Below are 27,051 nucleotides of genomic sequence, written 5' to 3' on the forward strand. Positions count from 1 at the left end.
GATATTATTGATACTTTTGGTTTCAAACAATTTGTAAGTGAACCTATACTCATTGTGATAGGAACACCCTGAACCTCATCCTTTACCATGGGATTGTGGTGACGGCCCTAAGTGTTTCTCCTGTCACATCTGTTATATCTGACCATTTTCTTATTTCTTTCGAGGTTGCCCTGGACTTCCCTAGCGGTGATGATGGAGCGGTGGTAAGCAGTCGCCATATTGGTACAACAACTGTAACAACCTTAAAGAGGACCTATAATGCTTTTTGACTTTTATGACCTATAAACGTTGTTATGATGATTCATAGTCATGCTTAACCATACTAAATTATCAAATAATGACTTACATGCATTTCGACGTATTCCCTGCTGACCGTCTGGGGTGTCTGTGCAGAGCACTAAACACTATTCTAGCCAGTCGAGAAGTCACGTGTTCAAAGCGGTCTACCCTTTGTAACTTTGTGACGTCGCATGTAACTTCGCCGAAGCACACACACTCAAGTGTTGACAGGACGTGCTGGATCGCCAAAATAAGAGAAAGAGCTTCCCGAAAATCTACATAGTTTTTTGTGATGTGATTCGTGTCAGGTTGCTCTATAGCAGTGTAAAACAAGAAATTAAGACCAGAAAAGTAGTATAATAGGTCCTCTTTAATGGAACAACTTCCCATAGTCTTGGCCTCATTAGCACCGGCTACCGAGTCTGTCGATAGTCTGACAGATGCTCTGAACTCAACCCTCTCTACCCTTCTGGATTCTGTGGCACCTCTCTCCACAAAAACCAGACAAACGAATAGGACTTCTCCCTGGTTTACTGACGACGCTCGAGCCCTGAAAAAGGACTGCAGGAGACTTGAACAAAGATGGAGGAAAACTAAGCAAGAGTCCACCTACCAGCCTTGGAGAGAAAGCGTCGCAATGTACTCTGAATGTAGCGAAATCAGCCTACTACTCTTCTCTTATTAATAGGAATAAGAGTAATCAAAAATTTCTATTTTACACTGTTTCCAAATTTACACAAAAAAACACAATCATCAAATGGCTCAATCCACGGTGCGCAAAATGTTATAGACTATTTCGATAGTAAAATATAAGATACCAATATAAGAAACCAAATCAGTTCATTCGGAACAATGAACTGCAATATAGCTGCGTGTAAACTTTACACTTTGATCATATTGTTTATTTTATTTTCTTACCCACTGATGGCATGTTTTCTCCTTTATTGCAGTTCAATGCAGCAGTGTTGATGGATGAATTGATAAAGTATACTCACACAAGGAAAACTGCTCTCAACACAGAAAGTTTGGCTGCTGCCTTCTTATACGCTTTGCAACGCGCTGAAAAAACGGGAGCGGTAGCGGCAGTCGCTTCAGCGGTGCGTTCACGCGCACATATACATTGTGCGCGTGACGGACTCGCAACACTGAGGTACCGGGCAGTTCACCAGTGCCAATGATACTGTGTTCTTTACAGTCTTTACTGGAAAATAAGCTATCTGCTTACACTTTAAGGGTCTATGTGGCTGCCATTTCATCCAGGCACATTAAGATTGATAACTAGACGGTGGGGTCTCAGTCTTTGGTGACCCGATTTCGTAAAGTAGCCCAGCGGAGGACCCCCCCCCCCCCCCCCCACGGGCTGTCAAGGTTCCCTTATGGGACCTGTCTCTGGTGCTAGGAGCCCTCTGTTTCCCCCCCATTTGAGCCCCTGAATCAGGCGCCGCTAAAATGGCTGTCGGCAAAGGTTGCCTTTCTTCTAGCGATTGCACCACCCAGGCGTGTGAGTGAGCTTCATGTGTTGTCAGTGAGTGAACAGTGTATGCGCTGGAAATCCTAACCCATGGCCTAACCCATACTTTTTCTCAAAGCAGCTGCCTTTGGCCCAGTGTAATCAGGTCATAGAGCTAGCAGCTTATCTTATTCACACCTGCCGGATGAGGAAACTATTTCAGCGGAACTACTCTGCCTGGTGAGAGCCTCAAGACGTTACATACAGGAAACTGCTAGTTTTCGCCAGTCCAATGGCCTGTTTGTCTGCTACGGGGGCCCTAGGAAAAGGCAAGCACTGTCAAGACTATCCAAGTGGATTGTGGAGGTAATTGAAGAGGCATACAAGTCAAGAGGAGTGCCTTTGCCTCTTAATGTCAGAGGCCATTCCACCAGGAATGTCTCCACTTCCTGGGCAGCACTAGGATTGCCTCTAAGTGAGATTTGTGCAGTGGCGGGCCGTCAGGGCCAACAAAGCCTTCTCTGCTGGCCTAAAGACTTTCCGAAAAAATGAAATTATATATTATTAATACATTATTATATTTTTTATCAAATATATAATTCACACATTTTAATATATAAAACGTTTTCATTAATTCCATCTATTTTAAAGAGTTTGTTCACTTAAGTCTAAATACGTAATTTAATTGTTTTTCCTTCGCCTGCACTGCCTCCAGTGTGCTAATATATATTAGAGCTCTTATCCAATCAGATTATTTCCCTGCGCTGTCTCCGGGGTAAAAAAATATCTGGCTGAGGCCTTCAGAATTCCGAGAGAATCCCCTCTCTGTTGACGCTAATGGGGACGATGTTGTGATTGACATGTTCTTTAACCAATCAGATTTAGAGTTTTCCGAGTCGGGCGTATAATTTTACACGGCTAGGCCTTCTAGCTGGCCTTGTCGCAATCTGGAGGGAAAGTAGCCTACTTGAACTACCGCTAGCTAGCCAACATTACTTTCCATGGATAGAAGGCAGTATTTTAGATCTCTTCTATTTTTGATTAGATCTTTTAGATGAGACTTTGTCGAAATACACAGTGGTTTACAGAGGAGAAGGAGTGGATTTAATGGCCAACTCACTGGGGAAGTTTTTTATTGAGAAAAGGACCTTTTTAAGAAATGCTGGACATTGTGAAGCAGGGTCGAAGAACAACGCAGCTAGCCGCTCTGACCCAGCTGGATAAAGGATCTGTGCAACACTTCCAATCAGAGAGCAACTTATGAAAGGTAGGTCTATAGTTGGCTTCTTGCTATTTGTATTGCTGTATATGTGTGCTAGCCTACTTGCAACCGATCACTGCGGTGTGTGGTGCTACGCTGGGTTTTCAAACCGGTGTTTACTACTGTATGAGCGGTGACCACAGGACGCGCTACGTGCACTGCCAGTGCCGTACTGCTATTCATTCTCCATGGTATGACCCACTAGTAGTGCGTTGCTTCCCAGCATCATTTTCCAGCTTAAAACATATTAAAACATGCAAATAATGTTTGTTTTTCTTAGCTGCTGCGCTGTCCAGGGCTCTAAAAATTTAAACTAAATTGATAGACAGAAGATCTGACAGGTAGTTTTCATCCTGGTGCAGGGTCTGTGATTAAGCTGGGATCTGTGTGTGTGTTTGACATTTGCCTTGACCGGTAGTTGCTAGTGACTTGTGGCCGTTTTGAATTTGTTCTTGATTATTTGCTCATGTCATGATTTAGACCACGTGGGGTCTTTTCGTGATGCAGAATCTTGTCAAGCTGTGTAGTGTGTAATATTAGTTGGCCTATGCTCTTGATGGTTTAGTCCAGTGATTTTCCGTGAGAGATCGTCAGGTGTGCCGTGGGAAATTATTTAATATCACCTAATTAACCATTGTCGGGTGTCTTTGTGTGAGGAAATGGGAGCGGAACATAAAGTCTTATTGCTCCACACGGAGGTGGCTGTCGCGCGGCAAAGTGCTGGCCCGTGTGTATTCGCTGCGAGAGGAACTTAAAGTTTTTCTGACAAACGAGAGGTCCGATTACTCAAAGCTGCTTGCAAGTGATGAGTGGTGTGCAAAGCGGCAGGGCTCATTTTGCGACCATTTTTGAGACAGTGCGAGTAGGCCTACTATTTTGAACTAGGGGCACGCACGCGACCAGGAAATTCGTCAACATATTTTTTCATTATTATTATTACATCCATTATTAGTGCTTTGTGTTTGAGAGAGAGATAGAGCAGTCCGCGACTGATCAGTGAAACGATCAAGTGCGCGGATCACGTGACCAACTCTCATCTCAGTGTCCCGCTGTCACCTCGTTAACATGTTGCCTGTCGTGTTATTCTTATAATAAGGCTCGTACAACAACGTAGTCGGAGTGTGTCTTTATTAAGCTTCTTCTCCAGCCGTAACCGTAACTTAGTGTGCGCATGCACGGGACTCCAGCTAACCCCGCCCCCGGTACAGACGTCATCAGGTTGCTACAAAATAAAGGCATTCCTTACAGTATTATTCAATAATACCACATCTCCCTTTCTTTGAGAACAAAGGGTGGACTACCTTTGTCTCTGCAGGTCTTAAGGGGTTTATTCTGCCCTTTTGCTGGAAGACCTGTCCCTGATCTGTCCCTGTTTGAAGCATGCAAAATATAAATAAAATAACTTACACATTACCATACTGTGAACTATTACTTTAGCAGGCTGTGTTCTCAAAACGTAAACTCTCAGGTTTCAGGTAATTGTAAACAGTGAAGCAGAACAATTTAACATCACATGTCACTCTCTTTTTCTTCCCTTTTTTTTTTTTTTGTTTGTGGAAAACCAATCAATAAGTCACAAATCAAGTCTCTGCGGCTTTATAACCTCTCGCCCACACCTGGTCCACACAGTCTCTGTGGTGGTGGGGCCCTCTCTGCTGGGTGATGTTTCCACTGGTGGAGCTGAATCTGGTGCAGGTGATTCTCCTCCCCCATCAGCGTCGACTACCCCACCGTTGGTCTGCAGTGGCACCAAGTGACGCCGGTTCCTCCTCAGTGTGCCCTGAGGCACCTGGACGATATAAGAGCGAGGGGTGTTGTGTGTAGATAGCACTTTGCCCTGGACTCGTGCATCGGTGATCCACACATCCTCCCCAGGTACGAGTGGCTCCAGGTTTCTCGCTCCGTGTCTCTTGTCGAAGGATCTCGCGTCATTCCTCCTCTTCTCCTTTTCTTTGGCCTCCAGCGCATCGTAGTCAGGCAACACTGGATTCAGCAGGGTTGGAAGGGCAGGAACTGTAGTGCGGAGGCGGCGCCCCATCAACAGTTCGGCTGGGCTATAACCGTTCTGTAGAGGGGTTGCTCTGTAGGCCAGCAATGCAAGATATGGGTCTGATGCCTTTGTTAGCAGGTTTTTCACGGTTTGTACAGCGCGCTCCGCCTCCCCATTGCTCTGAGGAAACCTGGGGCTGCTCGTGATGTGCACAAAGCCATACTCTGCTGCAAAGGCTTTGAAGTGGCTACCGGAGAACTGGGGCCCATTGTCACTTTTAAGAAATTCACAAATTCCATGACGAGCAAACATGGATTTCAGGTGCACCACTACATCTGTGGACCTTGTGGGTGACAGCAGTGCAACTTCCACGTACCTCGAGAAATAATCTACTACCAGTAGATAGGCCTTGCCTTTCAGGGTGAAAAGGTCAGCTCCCAAGGTTTGCCAAGGCCTGTCTGGCATCTCCGTTGGCATCAGCGGCTCTGTGACGTTCCTTCTCTCCTGAATGCAGGTCCTACATTTCAGCACCATGTCATTCAGCTGGCTGCTGAGTCCTGGCCACCATACCGTCTGTTTGGCCCGGCCCCTGCACTTTGTCACCCCCAGGTGTCCCTCATGTAGTCTCTCCAGCACATCACCTTGTAAGGCCGATGGGATGACGAGCCGCGTGCCCCGCAGCAGCAGTCCATCGTGCACAGTCAGCACCGCTTTATCAGCCCAGTAATGTCTCAGCACTCCCTGCAGTCGGCTCTTGTCAGGCCAGCCGTCTGTGCAGTACTCCATCAGTGCAGAGCATGTGCTGTCTGCCTTCAGGTGGTCACGTAGGCCGCTCAGATAATCTCCACTGACAGGAATGTTGCTGATGACAGAGTCTACATAGATGTTGGTGTCCTCTAGTAGGCTTGTTTCTGTGTTCGCTCTTGCGGCTCTCAGAGGAGCACGAGATAAGGTGTCGGCCATCCACAGGCTTTTCCCAGGGACATGATTAACTGTATAGCTGTACCTCATGAGTCTCATCCTAAACCTTTGGATTCTTGGTGGGAGGTCATCCAAAGCTTTCCCTCCCAGCAGACTCACCAACGGCTTATGGTCAGTTTCCAGCTCGAATGGTCTTCCTAGGATGAAACAGCTGAACCTTTCACACGCCCACGTAGCAGCCAAGGCCTCCTTCTCCACTTGAGCATAGCGCTGCTCTGTCGGTGACATTGACCTGGACGCATATGCCACAGGTGACCACATGGCATTGCTCTTCTGCAGCAGGACTGCCCCCAGGCCAAAGGAAGAGGCATCAGCAGAGATTTTTAGTGCACTGTTTGGGTTGTATAGTGTGAGCACCGGTGTGGATGACAGCTCTGCTTTTAACCGATCGAAGGCGGTCTGCTGCTCTATCCCCCAGTACCAGTGGTTCTTCTTGGACAGCAGGTCTCGTAGCACTTTGTCTTTTTCAGCCAGGTTAGGCAAGAAGCGGCCCAGCTGATTGACCATGCCCAGAAAACTCCTGAGTTCGCTGACATTTTTGGGTGCATCCAGCTCTTGTACTGCTCTCGTCTTCTCTGGATCTGGCTTCACTCCATCTGCAGAAATCACATGACCCAGGAATCTGATTGTGTGGCGTGTGAGCTCACATTTGTCCATGTTTAGCGTAATGCCGGCCTTTTGTGCCTTCTCTAGCACCGCATGTAGCCGCACATCATGCTCCTCCTGTGTCTGTCCCCAGACCAGGATGTCATCCATGTGACACAGTACCCCCTCCAGGCCACTGGTCACTTCTGTCACCATCATCTTTTGGAAGTGCTCGGGAGCTGATGCTATGCCGAAGGGTAGACGGTTGAAATAGTAGCGCCCAAAAGGCGTGATGAAGGTGGTGTATTTGGCCGACTCTTTTGTCAATGGTACTTGCCAAAAGCCCATGTTGGCATCTAGTTTGCTGAATACTGTTGCGCCAGCTAGCATGCCCAGAGTGTGTTCGACAGAAGGCAGGATAAACTTTTCTCTGCATACTGATTCGTTCATTTTTGTGAAATCCACACAAATGCGGACAGCACCTGCTTTTTTTTTCGGCACCACCACCATCCCGGCACACCAATCAGTCGGCTCCTCAATCTTGGTGATTACGCCCATCTTCTCCATACGGTCTATCTCCTCCTTCACTTTCCCCATAAGCGGTAGAGGTACTCTGCGTGGTGTGTGGAGAGAGAAGGGCACAGCCTCTGGCTGTAATTTAATTGAGTAGGGCCTCTGAACAAGACCCAAGCCGCTACACAGCTTCGGATACTGTTGTTTCAACGATTCCATGGTGATGCCGTCAACCCTGCACACAAGCTGAAGCTTTTCTATGGCAGGCCTTCCCAATAGTGCAGTGTGCAGGTCTTTTACGACATAAATGTCCTCTATGGCTGTCTTTTTGCCACCGCGCAGTGTTTCTCTGGCGACACCTAGGACAGAGAGTACATTGCCACCTGGCCCAAACACTGGGCGTGTCGACTCTGCCAGGTGCTTCACATCATGCCCCCCTGTAATCTCATGGTACACCTCGGCTGGCAGGGCGGTGACATCAGCACCAGTGTCTATTTTAAAGCACACAGTTTTTTGTCTCACTTGTAGCTGCACCGTCCACGGGTCTTTTCCAGAATCCACGGCCCCCAGGAAAAAGCACTCTTCTTCCTCTGTAGTGACAGCATTCAGAGATTTCGCACTGCTTCTGCACACCTTGCCATAATGTCCATTTTTGCCACAGTTGTGACACACAGCATTTTTAGCAGGGCATTCCATCATACCATGCGAGGGCATTTTTCCACATCTATAACAGGCCTTTGAGCCTGACTGTGGCCATGCATTAGGTTTATCTTTGCCTGGTGATTGTGCCTGAGGCTTTGAGGGAAATTTTCTGTAGCTTTTAGCATGCACAGCATCAACATTAGAGCACCTGCTTGCACCGCCATTTTCTCCTCTTAAGTCAGACTGCTGTCGTCTAACTTCTTCAGACTGCCTTGTCTTAGTTATAGCAGTTTCAAGGGTAAGGTCTCTGTCTAGCTGTAGCTTTTCTGACAATGAGACGTTTCTCAGCCCGACCACTAACCTGTCGCGGATCAGCTCGTTCCTTAACTGTCCATATTTACAGTGTTCAGCTAATCCATATAGAGCAGTGATGAAGGAATCCACCGTTTCTCCTGGCAGTTGCACACGCTGATTGAACTTGGCTCTTTCGTAGATTACATTCTTTTTAGGCACAAAAAATGCATCCAAGCCCGCCTTGACATCCGTGTACCCCTTCCTCTCATCCGCAGTTAGCGTTAGCCCTTTTAGCACATCTTCACCTTCATCGCCCATGCAATACACTAACGTGTTCACCTGGTTTTCTTCCGACGTCGCGTTTAAGTTGCTTGCAAGCCGAAAGCGGTCGAATCTCCTCATCCAACGCTCCCATTCTTGAGGCTTTGTAAAATCGAATGGCTCTGGAGGTTGTATTGTGAACGTAGCAGTTGGTGTAGGTTGTGCCATAGCTGCCGGCTCATCTCCCATTCCCGCGTAAACGATATACTTTCCTCTTCGTTGTCTTTCTATTTTTTTTTTTCTTTTCACTCCGCTTACAAGTCGCCCAGTTCTGACACCATGTCGTGTTATTCTTATAATAAGGCTCGTACAACAACGAAGTCGGAGTGTGTCTTTATTAAGCTTCTTCTCCAGCCGTAACCGTAACTTAGTGTGCGCATGCACGGGACTCCAGCTAACCCCGCCCCCGGTACAGACGTCATCAGGTTGCTACAAAATAAAGGCATTCCTTACAGTATTATTCAATAATACCACAGCCAACTGGCGACTTTTTCCGCTATATTTGCCGACTAAAGGCTAGTTAAAGACCAGAGATATCTTGCAACTTTTTTTTAATACCGCGCTCACCAGAGCCGTGTACTAGCAACGGCTGCTGTCTACTCCTCCTCACCGTTGACATCCCTCACTCACACGGTTTGTGTGTCGGATAACAGCCCCCTGCTACCGGCAGCAGCCAGCAGACAGACAACACCATGTCGCTCTGAGCAAGAGCTGCCAGGTGACGTTTGTAAACACGTAAATAGTTTTATAGGTCCACGTTCAATTGGCGACTGCACATCTAGGCCTATATAAAAAAAAGCTAACCTTGTAGTTAATAGCAACTAACACATTTTTTAAAGTTACTTTGTAAATATGTAAAGAGGCCTTGGTAATTTGTATATGCCAACTACTCAGCATTTTCTATTCATTTAGCCTCTTTCAGAATTGCATATTATGCAAAGTAGTTGATTATGTCATCCAGCTACTACTAGTTAATTTTGGGCCAATAACTTGTTTCCTTATAGAGGAGTCAGCAGAGATAGAGAAGGAAAAATCACAGGGCTCAGGTGTAGAAGGGGTTGTGGTGAAAATGGGTCAAAATCCCAGTCTTTCTACCAGTCCTGCCAGGATATCCATTTTGTGTTCATCAAAACAGGCCCAGGTTTAAATACATTTAGAAACTATATTATTAACTATATGTATTATATGTACTGTGTTAGAGTGTCATTTTGTGTCATTTTGGTTGGTGTGCCTTAGGATTTTGTAAATGTAAAAAATGTGCCGCGGCTCAAAAAAGGTTGAAAATCACTGGTTTAGTCAACATGTTTAGTGTCATTAGTATAATGTAATTGTATTACGCTCATTAAAGGTTACTGTAACTGCTGCAATCGTATGGTTAATCCAATGACAATAGCCCTGACGTCATCATGAAGTTATTTATTAAGCGGTTTGATTTTCGGGATGATGGCTCTGAAGGCCTAGGTGTAAAAGGCATGGCCCGCCACTAGATTTGTGCGGTGGCCACCTGGGCTTCAGCATGCACCTTTGCCCGTTTTTACAGGCTCAATCAGGCCATTCCTAATAGGTAGGTACAGGATTCCCTCTATGTTGGTAATAGTAATCCAGTGTTAAGCACTGCCTCTGCATGACAGTATAAATCTGACATTAATGGTAAATAATGGGTCGAGTCCAACAACCCAGCCTTAACATATACAATGTTAAACTAATGCCTCGTTTCCACCGAGTAGAGCGGGTCGGGTCGAAAAGGCTCAGAGCGGGACAGCTCGCTTTTAAGAATCTGGGTGGTGTTTCCAACGCCGACCCTACCATTACTGGTGCATAGAGGAATATGCATAGAAACCTGGCTACTTTAATAGCAGGCGTACAGCAACAATGAACATGTCTGTTCCTCTGACAGACTGGCTTCTTCTGGCAACTCATGGTTACACAGTTACATAGAATCTACCGCGCACCCTACAGGCATAACTGGTTATAACATGTTTTCCATTCAAACACCACAGCGGGGTTTAGGCTAGACTGCGATAGCCTTCACCAGAATATGGGTCAAACTATCTGGCTGTGGACCAACTGTGGTCAAGCCAGCGGTCTCTCGTTTTTGCTTGGTCAAACCAGCCGCTTCTTTATTTATTCCCCCCGTGTTGTGAGTGTATTACAGTAAATGCACAGAGACGGCTCGGTGCAAGCCAACAGAGACAGTGAACAAACAGCGCTGGCTGTGGCAGCTACGTGACATCATAGCAGTGGGACACAGTGTAGCCCACTGTTTACTGCAGTGGTTCTCAATTATTTTCTGTCAGGCCCCCCCTAGGGGACAGAATTTTTTTCGCGCCCCCCCTAAATTGAAATACTATTGAGAACCTGCTAATATTTATTTATTTATCTGTACAAAACCACTGTATGAGTTTCTGGCACGAGCATTCTGCATACAATCACCTTATTATCAAATTAGATAACAAATTAGCTGAGATAACTTCTGCAGAAAAAAAAATCAAAGTTCAGTTTATTAGCTCAATTTGTAACGCGCCCCAGCATTTGAGAAGCACTGGTTTACTGTGTGGTGTTTTTCCTCATCATTAAATTAATCAGTGCTGCGCTCACATTTTTCGCCAAAACACAAGACTCTTCACTCTTGCCGAGGTGACTACACACAGCGGAAATTATTCTTTCGACAAATCAACGGACAGCAGTGTGTAGCTCCACCTTTTCGGCACCCTTTTTAGGCGGCTGGTACCCCAACGGAGGAGTACCGATAAATGGGAGCGGCTTAAAGCGGTTAGGCTCGCTTATATCCGTACCCTACCCAGCTTTTGGCAAATGGAAAGCCAAAATAACCGGACCGAACTGCTCTGACCCGACCCACTCTACTATGTGGAAACAAGGCATAAGGTATAACCATGGACTTATAAAGAAATGGACACCGTATTGAAACATGGCGCCCATTCATTCCTATGAAAGCTGCTCATTTGCGCAGAGAAGCAACAAGGAAGCGTCCATACTGCTTTCATGGGAGCCTGGTACGCCCCTAAAGCATGACGAGCAGGGTACGTTTCACTGACGTTACTCATTCTCGAGCAGTGTAACGTTATAATATGTCCGTGCATTAAGCTAAGCGGGACGAGCACAGTTGCATTGTTTATCGACCATGGAAGTATAAATTACTAATCCCCGATGATTCTCTATATGTAATCTTTAAATTACACCCCGTCGTTGTAAAGTAATATAGTGATAAACGAAGATTCCTCCCGCCATCGGAGGAAAATAAAACGTCTATAAAATGCTTTCGGTGGCGTTTTGAAAAGCAAAAACTTCCATTCTGTTAGTACATTATCTAAAGAAAAGTATGAGCCTTTGATTGATATCCAGAAAAAAGTAGCGGAGATACGTTCTTGTTTGACAAAATTGTATCGGGAATGAATGGGGATGGCTCCCTATGATCTCCATTTTGTTTTACGGACCCGTCCCAGATAGTCAAAGCGTGTAATACCAGGCGTGGTGACCTGTCCATGCTGGCTGCTCGGAGAAGGCAGAGTCCTGGGGGCCTGGGTATAACACACAGGTATGGTCCTCTTAAGTAGTAGATTCCAGTTTATTAGGAAGTAATAGTACTCAAACAGTGCCTCTATTAATGGACTTACCGTGGAAAATCCATAGCATCATGGCAGCCTGTGGGAGAAGACAGTGACACAATGAGATACTTCACTGCAGACTCATTTAGATAAGCTCAAGCAGTGTTGAGTCCCATGCCTGTATTCAAAATGTCAATTATGACAATAGCCAGATTAGTGCCGTAACCTAGTGCCCAAAAGCATAGAAGCTTGAAAATTAAGCTTACTGAATTACTTCATAGCAAAGAATACATTTCATGTTTTTTATACGTAAAAAACTGGCGGGGCACAAACTGTTGGGCCTTGTGAGCCTACTGTGCTGACGCAAATTGTAATGGCATATTAATGGGAGAGAAATGTCAACAGCAAGTTTGAGATAATTTTTTTTTTTTACGTTTTTAGGCTGCCTATTGTAAATATGTTTTCAGGTTGATGCAAGGGGTGATTTTAAAAAAAAGAAACAAAGGGGTGATGTTTATAAAAAGTTTTTGTTTTTAATCATGAACAATTTGGAAAGAAAATATGAAAGAATGAAATCTCCCACACAGGAACAGTCAAAGTCGATTGCATATTGGGTTCTACAGGTTTTTTTTTTTTTTACATACATTATTTTACCCCTTGCAATTTTACTTATTGTGTCTGGATCATCACAGGTCCGAGTTTACTCTGCAGAATTATGGACTCACTATATGACTGTCAGCTGATGACAAGCAGCTCCACACTATTTTTTTTTCTACCCATCACAGACAATCTGATGAATTACTTAGTTTTCTGACGACAAAACTGTTCAATAATTGATACCCTTCAATAATCGATGCCGACTCAGCTGGGTGGACTAAGACTATTTGTCTTTTTCTGATCTTTAGGTTACAGTGAGTAGATGTAAATAGTGATTATTCATGTCCATAAATCAATCATACATCAATAATACCCCCTCCCCCCCAGTTCGCACCCTGCAAATGATGCTAAAGGCCCAAGGATGTCACGAAGGAGATTAGAAAACTTTGCAATCTCAAACCGATGTTTTCATTTCAGACCAACCAACGTCTTGTTTTCTTAAGCGAGTGTTAGCAAAAAAGCTGTTTTTGACGTTCATCGGACTGATAATTGACTCATAATGTATCTATACCATTTGATAAAATGTTTTCCTCTTTCAAAAATGTCTCCCTTTTAATCGTTTACTGATGCTTTATTTATTACTTATGATCTGTGTAGTGAATGTGTACGTGTTTCATTCATTGAGACTTTTATTTGAAATACTGGTATGTGACACAGTAACACTGTGCTTCAGATAAGGTATTGGCTTTGTTTGTGAATTCACACCTTTCAACCTAGTGGGATGCCGAGACAGCCCAGCCGAAATGGTGGGCTGCCCCCCCCCTTTTCTCTGCCATTGGTCAAGAAGTCTCATCCTTGCTTTGAAATAAGCTATTTGTGCCTTTACAACTCTCTCTCTCTCTTTACCAGCCACCGTCCGGAGGTGGTGATACTCTCTCTCACGTCCGGCCTCCAAAAAGGAGGGTCGCCTCTCTGCTCTCTCCCAACTTCCATACTAGAAGTGGGACTTATCCAAGTTCTCTAGAGCCGGCCATCAGCCTCTCCTCAATCCCGGCCCTACAGTACGGCCTGTCCAAACAGCCATGAAGGCCCTCTCCGCACTGCAAGACGCCTGCTGCTCCAAGTAACCAAGGAGGAACAGAAGGAACGAACCAAGCTGGCAACACAGCAGACCTTCAAGGGAAGAAGAACTACAACTTTAGCCCAGAGACAACAGGACCAGACCGGCCGTAAACCCAAACTCTGTACCCTTCAACTGGTTTTCCCCAGCAACTACTGGATCTTCAAAGAAACGTCTGGTATCGTATTTGACCAGTGAGCTTTAGCATAGCACATGGCTAAGAATAAGACTATTTTACCCTGTCATTCTTGTTTTGTAATTGGGTTTACATACTTTGGATATCACACTGTATTTATTAGAGAAACAGAGATCTAAAGTCTTAGACCCTGCTTACACATGGCGTTAACATGTAGTTTGAGTGAGTGATCCGAACACAAGTGGACAGCTCTCAGTCTGTGTTCACACCTGGCAGTACACATGCGTCTTATTTGTCCAATTGTGATCTGATTCCATTTACCCACTCTGTATGTAAATCAACACGTACATCATTTCCATTTACATCGCTGTTTCTAACCGGCGAGGTGCAAACAAGTAAACATACAGGGTTGTACAGTGCCACAGTTGATCGCATTTGCAATCAAAATGTATTGCGAAAGATGAATACAAATCAACTCGCTCTTGTGCGACAGGTTGCTAATGCTGTTTTTGAGACACAGAGGAGTGATGCACAACACTGCTTAAATCCGAAATCAATGCGTCTTTAATGCGTCCTGAGCAGTGATGCCGGTAACGCGTTACTTAGTAACGCGTTACTTAGTAACGCGTTACGTCTTTTTTCAGTAACGAGTAATCTAACGCGTTACTATCTCCAAACCAGTAATCAGATTAAAGTTACTCATCAAAGTCACTGTGCGTTAATTTTTCTGTCATTTTCCTTAGTGAAACATTTTACATAAATGCACAAATGACTGCGATTGCGATTTAATGTAAATAAATCTGCACGCATGTGTCTCTAAACGCTCTAACTGCTCCAACCGCTCCTCTCGTCTTTTTGGTAGCGCCCCTCGTCTCTGACATGCAGTGTGTGTGTGCCTGTGTGTGTGTGTGTGTGTGTCTGTGTGTGTGTGCAGCAGCATTACGGCCGAGTCTAAGCTGAACTGTGGCGCAAAACAAACGTTTTCCCCCCCATGAAATATAGCGTCTGCTATGGGGATATTTAGGATTCAGGTACGCTGACGTTGAAAATAAGTGTTTAAAACTTGGAGACGTATAGTCACGTGGCGACCGGTGGCCGCACACACACAGTCTATCAACACATGAGACATCGCAGAGAAAAGTCAAATGAATGCATGAGAGTGAAGGGCCAAGCACGTTAAGTTTAAAGACACTGCTACTGTCTTTGCACTTTGGAGGAATGCATTTATTTTCATGGGGGGGAAAAGTTTTTTTTATTACATTTTTTAAACCATAATTTTTATTATTTTGAAAACAGTATGCCTATAGGCTACTAGCCTACACGCTTTATTTTATATACTTTCAATGTTTTTTAATATGTGCATGTTTTAAATTGAGATATATGGGTTTCAAAACCTGTAAAGTAACGTTTAAAGTAATTTGTAATCTAACTTAGTTACTTTTAACATCAAGTAATCAGTAAAGTAACTAAGTTACTATTTAAGGAGTAACTAGTAATCAGTAATTGGATTACTTTTTCAAAGTAACTGTGGCAACACTGGTCCTGAGAGTGTTTCCACCTGTAGTTAGATCTGTCCACTTGTTCGGATCACTCATGCATAAGAATGAACATTGCCATCCTCTTCCATTTAGAAATCCCTTGACCCCCTAATTACTAGTAACTTTTTATTGTTATTGATTTAATTATCAATTCAATTGATAACATGTATGAGACTGATTTAGGTAGAGCTGTCATTTTCCCAGTTAACTCTGGGTGGTGCCCCGTAGAGAAGTTAAGTTAAAATTAATATCTGTTATTATTTTTTCTCGATAGCCAAAACAGGAGGAAACTCCTCTACTTGTTATTGTTGCATTTTTATGCAACCTATAGACAATCTACGTAGGAAACCACTACATCTGTCACTTTATGACTGTACAGTTTCATGGAAATTATATTCTAAAATTCTTCATATTGTAAACTAACATATCTAAAGTTAGATATGGGCCTATAATTGTTCATGAGTGACATATCTAGATAGTTATTTTTTAGGAGTGGCTTGATGACTGCTGTTTTCAGTGCCTGTGGGAAAATACTTGAGTGAAGGGATATGTTGACGATTTGTAGAACATGATGATGCAGTTAGCAGGCCATGCAGTTAACAAGTATAAAGTAGCAAGAAACAAAAAAGTATTCGTCAAATTTGGAGTCAAAGGTTATCTACAAACCCCATGTGCAGACCCAAATCAACAAAGTGTCTCCATGCATCTCTCTTTGCTTTCTGGATTCCTGTCTGCGGCTCACAGCTCTCTTAATATTTTATTGGTAAAGCACAATTCATACAATAAAATGAATGTGATACACATTGGGATTTTTTTGACAAGAAGGAAAATTTACAATATTGACTGACTTGTCCTATACATCTGAAATGTAGTATGTTATTATCCAGCAGTTCATGTCAGGGTCAATGGCTGCATTCAAGGCAATCAGTAACCGCCGTAGATACAAGAACACTATCATTGACTTCATGCCTGGAGTCCCCACAACAGTCAACGGGCCATTGTCCATGGACCCAAAAAGATACGTAATACTCTATTGACAGTCATACCAGTAGCATTCCCATAGTTTTACGGTTTCCCGGCACTAGGATTACTGTTGAAACTCAATATTAATCATATGCATCATAAAATGACATGAAACAACTTGATAGATATATATATTTCTATATATATATATATATATATATATATATGGTGCACCTTATCTATACACATTTTAACTACTCTGTGTCCATACATTACTTTTGTGTTTATTTGTCTCAGGTGTTGCTCTCTTCTCTGCTGCTGTAACTTTTGTGCATTTGACAAATCAACATCTTGAAGTTTGTGAAGCTGAAAGAGAAAGAAGCCTACCTTTGGATGAGGCCATGGTGTCCTGTGTGTGTGTGTGTCCCTGCTCAGACTGACAAACTGTGGACGGACAAGGTTCACAGCACACACACACAGGCAGTAAAAGACTCCTCAACCAGGTATGATGCCTGTCTTCTTTCTTCACAGCCAGTGGGTTAACCATTTACTCACTGTTAAGAGTAAAGTGCTGAGTGTGATTGAAGTGACAGCACTGCTATACAATGTAGTAAGCTGAGGCCAAGTGGGGGAAACTATGGAGCAAAACGATACAGAGCTGTAATGTTTTGATTCAGCATCCCAAACATGTCTTTCCAACATGACATGTTCGTAATAAAAGAGATTATTACAGTTATTAAAGAGGTTATCACAGTGATTAAAGAAAGTACCTACATGCAGGTCTACATTAGCACAAGAATACAAAACAGACTGAGTATGAAAGGCATTTATATACAGGTCCTTCTCATATAATTAGCATATTGTGATAAAGTTGATTATTTTCCATAATGTAATGATAATAATTGAACTTTCATATATTTTAGATTCATTGCACACCAACTGAAATATTTCAGGTCTTTTGTTGTTTTAATACTGATGATTTTGGCATACAGCTCATGAAAACCCCAAATTCCTATCTCAAAAAATTAGCATATCATGAAAAGGTACTCTAAACGAGCTCTTAACCTAATCATCTGAATCAACTAATTAACTCTAAACACCTGCAAAAGATTCCTGAGGCTTTTAAAAACTCCCAGCCTGGTTCATTACTCAAAACCGCAATCATGGGTAAGACTGCCGACCTGACTGCTGTCCAGAAGGCCATCATTGACACCCTCAAGCAAGAGGGTAAGACACAGAAAGAAATTTCTGAGCGAATAGGCTGTTCCCAGAGTGCTGTATCAAGGCACCTCAGTGGGAAGTCTGTGGGAAGGAAAAAGTGTGGCAGAAAACGCTGCACAACCAGAAGAGGTGACCGGACCCTGAGGAGGATTGTGGAGAAGGGCCGATTCCAGACCTTGGGGGACCTGCGGAAGCAGTGGACTGAGTCTGGAGTAGAAACATCCAGAGCCACCGTGCACAGACGTGTGCAGGAAATGGGCTACAGGTGCCACATTCCCTAGGTCAAGCCACTTTTGAACCAGAAACAGCGGCAGAAGCGCCTGACCTGGGCTACAGAGAAGCAGCACTGGACTGTTGCTCAGTGGTCCAAAGTACTTTTTTCGGATGAAAGCAAATTTTGCATGTCATTTGGAAATCAAGGTGCCAGAGTCTGGAGGAAGACTGGGGAGAAGGAAATGCCAAAATGCCTGAAGTCCAGTGTCAAGTACCCACAGTCAGTGATGGTCTGGGGTGCCATGTCAGCTGCTGGTGTTGGTCCACTGTGTTTTATCAAAGGCAGGGTCAATGCAGCTAGCTATCAGGAGATTTTGGAGCACTTCATGCTTCCATCTGCTGAAAAGCTTTATGGAGATGAAGATTTAATTTTTCAACAAGACCTGGCACCTGCTCAGAGTGCCAAAACCACTGGTAAATGGTTTACTGACCATGGTTTTACTGTGCTCAATTGGCCTGCCAACTCTCCTGACCTGAACCCCATAGAGAATCTGTGGGATATTGTGAAGAGGAAGTTGAGAGACACCAGACCCAACACTGTGGATGAGCTTAAGGCCGCTATTGAAGCATCCTGGGCCTCCATAACACCTCAGCAGTGCCACAGGCTGATTGCCTCCATGCCACGCCGCATTGAAGCAGTCATTTCTGCGAAAGGATTCCCGACCAAGTATTGAGTGCATAACTGAACATAATTATTTGAAGGTTGACTTTTTTGTATTAAAAACACTTTTCTTTTATTGGTCGGATGAAATATGCTAATTTTTTGAGATAGGGATTTTTGGTTTTTCTTTACTTTTTTGCCAAAATCATCAATATTAAAACAATAAAAGGCTTTAACTACTTCAGTTGTGTGTAATGAATCTAAAATATATGAAAGTCTAATGTTTATCAGTACATTACAGAAAATATTGAACTTTATCACAATATGCTAATTATATGAGAAGGACCTGTATATATAAACCCCACGGTACGCTACTATATACAATTGATTTGCTCCTATTATGAGGTTCTGGGGTATTTTTTGTGTGAATCGCTTTGTGATACATTTTGTTTTATAAAAAGCAGGATGTAGGATTTCACGGATTTCTGGTGAGCGTTTCAAGATGGTGACATAAATCGAAATCTCTTGTCGTGGATTTCAGTATTTGATCAATAATATTGGTTAAGTGAAAAACACTATACCAACTCAGAGTCACAAGACACACTTATCTAAGACATGACCTTTTATCCTCACAACATTTACAGCACCCATCAGGTGCTTATTAATAACACATGGACACATCTATTAAAGGAGCACATATTATGGTCTGATATTAGATACATTGCATAATCTCCCTTAGAGCACACGTGTGAAGACACGGCACACACACACACACACACACACACACGTAGTTGCCACCCACACGGACAGGCTAAATAGAGATGCAGTTCAGTTCCTCTGGGCTTCTCGGCCGGGTTTCGGTTCGGCTTCGGCCGGTTTAGGGTAGCATTGAGCTAGAGTGGGTGGTGGGGATTAGCTTGTCCATACTAGCTTCCATGATGCATAGCTATGACAATAGATTTTGTAACTGAAGAGTATAACATCTGTATGCATGCGTAAGGAGCTGCGTCCCTCTCACTGAAACTCATGATGATGAAGACTGAAAAAAGAACCACCTGTTACGACCAACAACACCTTCTCCTCCTTGATCTTTTCTCTCGGTCAGGCTGGGTAGTTCAGCCCAACATTCCTCTACACTCTCTCAGCCAGTTTGTTAAAAAAAGACTCCAAAACACAATTTATTTTACAAGATACTTCATTGAACTACAATGAGAGGTAGGGATGGTAGGATGGCCTACAGGAAAAGGGGGCCGACTAGTAACCCAGAGGTCGCTGGTTCGATCCCAGGCATTGGACAGGAGGGTGTTATTTGTAAAACTAGTGGTGGCTGCTATTACATACTGTATATGGTGCCCACCATCTCTACTAAATGTCCTTGAACTGGACACTTAACCCTAGAACTATTCCAGGGGCCCGCAGACTGCTGGGGCAGACCCTGAGCAATGATCCCCTTCTGTACAAATGCATGTGTGTGTTAGAGATGTAGGAGGGATAAGCGAAATGTAATTTAGATTGCTATGAGTGACTTTCCTTGGCCCTGCCATGGGTCCAGGGCCATCCCTATACATAGGCTGTATAGGCGAATGATAAGGGTGCATCCATCCATATGAGGTGCCGCAAAAAATATTCAAAATATGAGTAAAGCCTACCATAACACAATTACAGACAATACTATTAAATCGATCATAAAGAGCGCCTCCTCCTCCCTGCTCGTTAGAATCTTACCGTCTGGCCATCAGTCAGGTATTTGAAAGGCCACTTCACTGGTTGGACCGGAAGAAAAGGGCGCTTTTATATTATAAACATCACCACATCAAAAAGACCAGGGGCCGGTTTCCCAAAGCCTTCGTAGAGCCTTCTTAACGCTACGTCATTCGTAACCCCTACGTAGAGTTCCTACTTAACATTTCGCCTGTTTCCCGAAACATTCTTTGCTACGAATCTCTTTCGTACGTCCTACGTTGGTAAGGTTGGTCTGGAGCGCCCTCAGAGCCTTCTTAGCTCTACCGTAGGGATGTTTCAGCTCTCATTTGTGTCATTTAACTAATAAATCTGACTGTATTTCATATCAAACGGACACAGCGATGACTGTATTAAATAACAAACTGTTAAAAACGATAACTGTATATAGCGTACATATCACATTTAAAGTAAGCTATATATTTTAGCAGAATACCATTCACTCTGATTCACAAAGTGTTCAAAACTATAAGTAGCCTACATAGTCATCTAACTGACTTGACAATCAGCATTAACTGATTGGATGCGATGTCCGTCAATATGAAAATAGGCTACTTTATACGTGATACACTACAGCCTACAGTCGGATCGTTTTTATCAGTTTGATATTTAATACAGTCATCGCTGTGTCCCTTTGATATGAAATACAGTCAGATGTATAAGTTTAATGACAAGTGAAGTCCCTGCGATCGCTGTGGCATCGCCAGAGATAGGCTTGGCTACTACAGACCCCCACATTTCCTTCCGTAAGCACCATGCGTAAAACGGACACGAGTGACATCCCTGTTGCGCATGGAACTGCCACAAGTCATTCATGAAGAAAATAATTGCTGGAAACAATCTTAATCTCCTCCGCTGTTTCTATACTTTTCTATAGCCTAGGCTACCTTTTTTAAATCAGTAGGCATAGGCTATGGTAATACGTTCGACCAAGGTTAACACTAGAACCATCACACTGTGTTCCACACACTGCGGAGCTGTCAGCTGAGCCGGCTCAACTGACAGCTCCGCAGTGTGCGTCGGATTCTCCGCCTCAAAACATGTAAACGTGTGAAAAAATTAATGAATAATCAATTAAAGCTTACCTTAAAATAAGTGTGCCATGTTACTGTTTATTGTATTTAGGATTTTAGCTCATTTGGACGCTGTTTGGGCCGTCTGTTTTATTGATATAGGCCATTGGCGATATTATACTTTCAGTTTCCTTACTGACCCACCACGAAACGTGATTATTGTTCTTAAAGATACTTAGATTATAAAGCAAGAGGTGTTAAATAAATGTTTCGGCTTAGAAGGATTTCTAGTAATCTTTTATTCGCAAAGACTTGTCATGCAGCTTCGCATGAAATAAGCAGGAAATGGAAAATCGAACTCTGAGCAATCGATTTCAGCAGTGTACGTACGACGTATGGAGTGTTTCTCCTAAGAGACCGTTCGGGAACCACGACTACAGAGGTAAACAACTTTGGTAAATCATAACGTAGGAGTCTTCGTAGCTCGCTAAGAGATGACGTTATCGGGAAACCGGCCCCAGAGCTCTCTGGTGCCAAGGGAAGAAAAAAAGGAAAAGAAGACGAAAGACGTGACAAAGACAGAGGTAGGCCTACAGTGATGTTACTGTGATGAATGAATAGTGTGCTGCATTGTTGTAAGCTTTGCAGGTTCAGTGTGTTAACTTGCTCGCTTACTTTGCAAGAACGGGCAACGTTACGCCCAGCTTAAATTCCTTAGAGACGTTTGGAAATGTTTTTCTGGTAGCCTACCTCACCTGTCATAACTTTTCATTTACATCTCGTTAGCCAAAGTTTGCACTGCTTTTAATAGACATTAGAAAGCTCTTCCTTTTCCATGTACTTTATAATGAATGCTTGTCAACCTTTGGTTATTGTGTTAGAGTTGATACTGTCTAAAAGTGTGCTTAGTTTAGTGTTAGTTTGCATCATTTTTAAACACAAGGTATTTCAAAGTGCTTTACATAAAGCCATGAGATATCAATCAGAAGGCTTGATTCTGATTTAATAAAAGGCAGAAGTAAACTTTTCTGTATGATTGTACCTTACCTTAGCTTTACAATGTTTCATTTGCTATAAATCGCACTGTACTGCTTCTCTGTACTATGGTTAGATACTAAACTGCATTTCATTATAATGACAAAGATTCTAATACGATGTTATTTCCATTATCATGCATTTTGTATTATGTTTTATTATTATAATGTAACAACCGATGGTCACGTATACTTCTCTTCTCAGATGCTCATTTGAAATTGTCATGAATCCTTACTTAGTGGTTAAGAGTAACTCCTTTTCATGTTGTAGAGTTGACTGTTTAATAGTTTGGCTCAAAGTCATACACGGACATTGCATACCAAGCATAACATGTGACTCCAACACATAGCTCAATAACCTTTGAACTACACATACAAGATGCTGAAGCGCTCTCTAGTGGCTAACATAGAAATAGCCATATCAACTCACATCACAGAAATATTTTGGGCCACCTGTCCACCTCAGCACAGCCCAGTGATGCAGCATCAGGAATAAAGGCTTCACCAAATACCCAAAGGTAAGAACAGTCACACTGTAGCATGGTCAGATGTGCAGGGGCCTCATTTATAAACGTTGCGTACGCCCAGAAGAGGGCGCACGCCAATTTCTAAGCAAATATTGGGATTTATAAAAACCAAACTTGACGGGAGATGTGCGGTCCTCCACGCAAACTCTGACCCATGCGTACGCACAGAAAGTGGAGAAAGGAGAAACGGCGACTCCGTCGGCACATGTATGAAGTGCGAGAACGAATGTGTTTGTGTAAAATGTATCCAGATAGGCCTATTATAAGCCATGTAGGTCTATCATATATTGGGAGTTCCTTTGCAAAACGGATGAAGCCATTCTTACAACTAATGAACAAATGCCTCCACGGATTTTTCCATGGAGTGATACCAACTAAAACAAAACGAATTAGGATCTTAAATAGCCTACAAACGGAGACATATGAGTGCAAATAAAAACAAAATAGCAACGTTCGAATAAGCTCTGCAGTTATTAAAGAATAACCTATCTGCATGTTGTGGAATTAATTCTGATAATATTGAGGTGGAATACAGCCTATTACTTTTACACTGACGCTGTTCTCGATGCCTCAGTCAGGCAGACAGGAGTGCACCTTTTCATACACTAATGATAAGCCTACTGTACATCACATAGGCTACTGTGATTTTTTTCACGGCTTTTAGTCCGTTTTATCTATGTGTTTTTCTTTGTGTTTAAGCACGTCGCAATTGTGTTTTGAAAGGGACTGTGAAGTTTATTATTAACCCTCCGCCGCCCGTCACTGCCCCGGGATGAATTCTCCGAATCTGTATCTCATGGGGGGTCTCAGTGCCCCCCGCTCGTGGCACAAACACTGTTGTGTGAGGATATGCACTTGTTTGCGTCCACTTTTATGTCGGATCACTTCTTTTTATTTCGGCCACAGCGTTCACAGAGATCGCCACAGGCTGCACTCTATCGCCTTTACGCTCACACTGCCACCAAACTATATTTTCCCTGTTCGCCACTTCTCCAACGGGTACTTCGGGGTGACCGCAGTGATCCACACCGTGTGGAGTTTATTTTTCCATTTCCCTTTCAGTCGGCGATTGCCACTACCGCCTTCATGCACTCAGTAAATGATATTAATTCGGGCGTGTCGATGACTATGTATGGGTAAATATGGGCGGTACGTGAAGCCCGCAAAGGCTGCGCCACATTTAGAGTAGATTGTGATTTATAAAGGGAAACAGGCGTAGGACGTGAGTGCGCACTGTTTTATAAATCCGAATATTTTTGTTCGCACATACATCCTACATTTCTTCCGTACGCCAGCTTCCACGTGAATCCCACGCAAAGCTTTATAAATGAGGCCCCTGATGAGGTCTTAAAATGTAAATGTACATAGCTCTCTGTTGGAATCAAGTTAAATGTCAGTACAAACCAGAGGTTCCTGTAAAATATTAAATTTTTTGTGTGCATCAATACACAATGCAAAGCTTTGTTGGTGTAGAGCGTGTCAGGGAGGGACCATAGGGGAGGGACCAAAGAGAACAAGTGGAGCGGTTGAGGTATTTAGATTCGAATCTCTATCCCAACTGCCATTTTCTCCCCAAGTCCTCCACCCCAGCTTTTAAGGTGAAGTAAGCGATTTATGTATGTTAAAGAGATCCTATTATACTACTTTTCTGGTCTTAATTTCTTGTTAAAAACTGCTATAGAGCAACCTGACACGAATCACATCACAAAAAACTATGTAGATTTTCGGGACACTCTTCCTCTTACCCTAGCGAGCACAGCAGTCTCTCTCTACACCAGGGGTGGCCAACCCGCGGCTCGCGAGCCGCATGCGGCTCTTTGCCCAGCTTCGTGCGGCTCTTCAGTTCATATCAAATTATGTGATTACAATTTTTTTTTTATTATTTTTTTTATACTTTTTTTTTGTGTGGGCCTATGTGTGTGCATGTTCGCAAACGTTTCATGCGGCTCTTACGTTCGTTTTACATGTTGTCTATTATTTCATTTTTTATTTTATTAATGTGTAGGCCCTATGTGTATGCCTGTTCGCAAATGTTTAATTGAGGACGCAACATAACGTTCGCAAACGTTTGGTGCGGACGCAACATAAAACTGCCCGCTCAGCTTGGAGGGAGGTTTTCCGTGAGTAAACTATTTGTGTCAAGTTCGCTCCGAAACAGAGTGGGAGAGTTCATATTTTTTGTTGAACGTTATGCCAAGCCATTCTGCCTTATATGCCAGGTGTCATTTGCGCATTTCAAGGCTTCAAATCGTAAGCGCCACTTCAGCTCTCTCCATGCTAAAAGTAAGTCCCACAAAGCAACATGCATAGTAAGAGAAAAACGCTATTTTAAATTGTTATATTTTTGTTTGTGGACTTGGTTGAACTGAGAGTTTGTGTGTGAGGCAGTACACACAATGTTCATTGTTGAAAATTACTGGCCTGTCGTCTTTAGTCCAGTCCTGTCATTATCACAGGGGCGGCCTCAACGATCTGGGGGCCCGTTTCAAGTCCTAGTGTGGGGCCCCCTTTTTTTTTTTTATTATTATTATTATTTTTTTTTAATAAATAATGCTTGTGCATGCATGTGCAAGCTCCCCGCGAAAATAAAAACGCCCCCCCCCCCTGAAATCTTACTGGCCACCCCAGTGCCCCCCCCCCCCCAGTTCAAATGTTATTTTTTATTTTCATTTTATTTTTTTAATTACATTTTTTTCCTGATATGTATCCTAGATCAGAGATGATGTGTATTTTTTTTTTCTTAGCTTTTTTTTGATAGGTAGTTGCCAAGTTCATCACACAAACACTCCAATCCACTGATCAGTTTGCAATTTTCAATTACTAAATTAATGGTAGGACTGTGGCCACTAGAACTTGTCTCTGGTCAGCAAAGGTCTTGAAAACAGCATAAGAGTGCTTGTGACATGCGTGCCACCCATGCATGTGTATAGGCACGTGTCCTAGCAGATTTTTGAAATCTGAATAAAAAAATTAAAGTTTGTAGTTAGCGAGTGTAACATGTTCTTAGCAAGGGCAGACTTTCATAAATAAAGGTTTATTTTTTTAGCAAGATATTTGGTCAAAAGCTAGTGGTCATCCGTCCCTCTGTCCAGTTGTTAGGCATCTGGCTGCTAGCAAGTTATGTTGTCTTGCTAATTTTACTATTCATCTGAGCTGAAATAAATATTGACTTTTTCCTTTATTATCTTCGCGAGAATGCACCAGAATGCTTAGATTACATGTTAAAAACACAAAAAAATCTTCTGGGGGGGATGCCCCCAGACCCCCCTTCAGGGATTTGGTTTTCTGACAAACATTACAATGGATACTAACATGATTTGGGCATTTGGGATTATAAATCATCTTTGAATTGGTTGTACAGCATATCACATGCTATTCATTCAGGGGTGCGATGGCCACCCCACTCTAACTCTGTGGCCCACCTTGGCCACCCCCAGTCAAAATTTCCTGGAATCGCCACTGTGTGTACCCGTGTGTATGATGTGGCTCTTTGCAGTAACACAGTAAAAAATGTGGCTCTTTGTCTCTGACTGGTTGGCCACCCCTGCTCTACACACTGCTTTGAGCTTCTCCGCCCCTCCCCCCCTGCTGCAAACCCCACTCCGTTGTGATTGGTTACCTTCCTTCCAGCAGCGGGAAATTTTCAGGAAGGTGGGGGCATGCAGCCGGAGCTTGCCTGAGCAGCATTACCATACATGGAAACATGACAGAAACTACCCGAGCGTGACAGAAACTATCCGGAAATTTGAACGAGTTCGGCTCCACCGGCTGCCATAGTGTTTAGTGCTCTGCATAGCCACCCCAGACGGTCAGCAGGGAATACGTCGAAATGCATGTACGTAATTATTTGATACTCTAGTATGGTTAAACATGACTATAAATCATTATAACAACGTTTATAGGTCATAAAAGTCGAAAAGTATCATAGGTCCTCTTTAATATAAGTGTTCAATCACTCTTTATTCATACAATGATCACTTACATGTGTGCGCGTTTCATAAAGCCGATCTCTCAGTCACCCACTCTGCGTGTAATCAGCAAAATAAACTTTTCTATGAACCCTTCACTGATATCCAATCAGAAGAGAGAACGCTACAAACCCGCACTCTCCGCTTGGTCATATTGGGCCATATTAACCGCCGCGGCCGCCGCATCGAAGGCGGCGGTTGGCCGCGTGACCGCAAGAGGCTCGCCGCTTGATCATATTGGGCCATATATTCCTGACGCCGACGCCGAGATCAGACCCGTCACACTTACGGTGCAACAATAACAACAACATGGTCCAGCTGTGCCAAAAAATACAGATGTAGGTACACTGTGTACAGCGGCAGTCATGTCACAAATATCATTAAAACATTAAAACAGCATGAAGACGCACCCCGATCGAAAATACACACATATTAATA

This window comes from Ammodytes marinus (assembly GCF_949987685.1).
Source record: "Ammodytes marinus genome assembly, chromosome: 3".
NCBI classification, from domain to species: Eukaryota; Metazoa; Chordata; class Actinopteri; order Uranoscopiformes; family Ammodytidae; genus Ammodytes; species Ammodytes marinus.